At 35.3% G+C, this 2,587-nt stretch overlaps 1 protein-coding gene across 1 annotated transcript in view; it reads right to left on the minus strand.

Annotated features, from left to right (window-relative positions):
* LOC107564041 (zinc finger and BTB domain-containing protein 34-like) overlaps positions 1-1,562 on the minus strand; it is a 24,133-nt gene extending 22,571 nt beyond the window's left edge. The window contains exon 1 of the mRNA XM_016249034.1: positions 1,431-1,562. The gene's annotated coding sequence lies outside the window, so the exon portion shown is untranslated. The remainder of the gene's footprint in view (positions 1-1,430) is intronic.
* Positions 1,563-2,587: the final 1,025 nt, after the last annotated feature.

The raw sequence follows: 2,587 nt of genomic DNA on the forward strand, positions 1-2,587 counted from the left end.
CTGGCCAATCACAACACACCTTGCTTTTCAGACCGATGAGTTTTGTAAAAATCGATGCGTTTCAAAAAGCGGGGCATAGAGCAGAAACAATAATGTACAGTATGTGGAAAATAATGTGTTTTTTGAACCTTAAACAGCATAAACATTTAATTACACCAAATATACAAAATAATGTTCTTATTAGCAACATCATATGACCCCCTTTAACCTACTAATCTGTATTTGTCAATTACAGGTAGCCACTTATTAGCCGCTTTTATCCAAAAGACTAACAAAATAGGATGCATTTCCCTACATGCCAATCAAAAAAAAAAGTTATCTAAAGTTATGTTAAAAAGCCATCTAATAGACACAGCACTGTTTGTGGACAGTCACACATATTGTGATATGTGGAAGTTAAAAGGGACAATTCAACCAAAAACGGTACAAAATAATGTTCTTATTAGCAACATCATATGACCCCCTTTAACCTACTAATCTGCATTTGTCAATTACAGGTAGCCACTTATTAGCCGCTTTTATCCAAAAGACTAACAAAATAGGATGCATTTCCCTACATGCCAATCAAAAAAAAAAGTTATCTAAAGTTATGTTAAAAAGCCATCTAATAGACACAACACTGTTTGTGGACAGTCACACATATTGTGATATGTGGAAGTTAAAAGGGACAATTCAACCAAAAACGGCAGAATGTTAAATACAGTCACCCTTTCATTGTCATTTCGGGTGAACTAAAACTAGGCTACCTGTAACAAAGTAATTCCCTTAAACACATGCAACTGCAAATGTTAAAAAATGAATACATTAATTGTGGCTTTTCACGATCAAGTTACTAAACTAATCAAATGCAGTTTCACTTTAACTTCAAATAAATCATCACCACCAAAAAAGACTATCTAGGTAAGTTAGGCAGCTCACTGGTTTAAGAGACAGCCAATGACTTAAACTTTCGATATTTAAATACCTTAACGTAATAAGTTAATGTATGGTACATTTGCCTCACGTCTCCGGTAGTAATCAAAAGTTTTTCTTGTCTAAAAACAAACAGGAAGGTGGGAAGTGGCCCACTTGCTTGTGATTGAGGGGGATGTGGAATGTGAAGGTTGGCAGCGAACACAGAACGCATCTGAGGGGAAAATTAACACGTAAGCGACGTTGAAGAGCTAAAGAGCTGTGTAAAGCGGAAAAGTCAGATCATGACAATTTTGCTCGGATAGATAATCTGCCCAGCGCTGCATGCTCCCCCTTCTTACATTTGCGCCAGCCGAGTTGCTGTCAGGCTAGCTCGTACCAAAGCTGTCACGGAATGCTATCGAGTTAGCCGCTTAGCGGCGTGTATTTAGAAGCGTCCGGTATAACCGCGTCAAATAAATAAAACAACGATGACGTCTGAGCAAACATAATGCGCGGTTAAAAATATCACACCTCACCTTCTCCGATCAAACGTCGCCCATTCCTCTGCACCGCGACTCGCTTTAGCTCCAGCCTGGCCTCCTTCTTCCCCAGCTGTGCTCCTCTCAGCCGTTGCTATTTTTCCAGCTCTCTGCCCAACCGGAAGTGGCCGCGCGGTGTCTCTCGCGGTTCTTGACGTGCTGTCAGGGAAGTCGCTCGGGAGATGCAACAGAGATCAGTGGTAGGGCTCGCCCCCTCCCCTTCGACTTTGCGTTACAAGGGTCAGGAAGTGTATGTTTAAGTATGTTAGCTTTGTTGCAATAATTTCAGTGAAGGGTATCCAGAATTCATTTCCGTGAATACCTACTAAACCAGATTTTGAGTCCGGTTTTTAAATCATTAAAGGACCATAAAGTCTACTAGTACAGAATTCTTCTTAAAATTACATGATCATTATAATGAATAACTATAAATAATAATTATAATAGTTTTTATTATTATTAGAATTATTATAAATGTATATACTTTTTAAATAAATATAATCATAAGAATAATAAAATAACAATCATTTTAATGATAATGATAATATAATTATTATTACAAAATTAAACAATATAAATATAGTTTATTTTTTTATTTTATAAAGATAATAATTATGAACTTATAAAAGAACAACAATAAAACGATACAATCAAATAATAATAATAATAATAAAATGAAATACAACAATACGCATGCGCTAACAATTTGGAAAAGCATTTAATTGTTTGTTTGTTTAGTTTATTTTTAATTGTAATTTATTTATTGTATTATCGTTTTTTATCGTTTTAGAGAAAAATGTAAAACAATGTAACATATTAATTCAATACTGTATTTTAAACACATATAGCACGTGGGAGAAGAATAGACCTGCATAGTTATCCTAACATTTGAATTTTTTAAAAAGTCTAAACGCGTAGGCTATTTAAACAATATAAAGTGTTATCACCAAACTCGGAATAAAGTCATAATAACCCATGCGCATCCTTCAGCTGGCCAGTTTCGAGCTGTTTTACTAAATCCAACAGCAGAGGGCACCATAGGCTAAATGAACAAGTAGCCTAAATGAACAGTAGTCTGTTCACATTGTTCAATAAACAACAACCGTGATTACAAAAGCTACTCTATAAAGGCATACATTAGGTTATATAATCAT

Source organism: Sinocyclocheilus grahami, unplaced genomic scaffold (assembly GCF_001515645.1).
Source record: "Sinocyclocheilus grahami isolate Dianchi unplaced genomic scaffold, SAMN03320097.WGS_v1.1 scaffold903.1, whole genome shotgun sequence".
Classification (NCBI taxonomy): domain Eukaryota; kingdom Metazoa; phylum Chordata; class Actinopteri; order Cypriniformes; family Cyprinidae; genus Sinocyclocheilus; species Sinocyclocheilus grahami.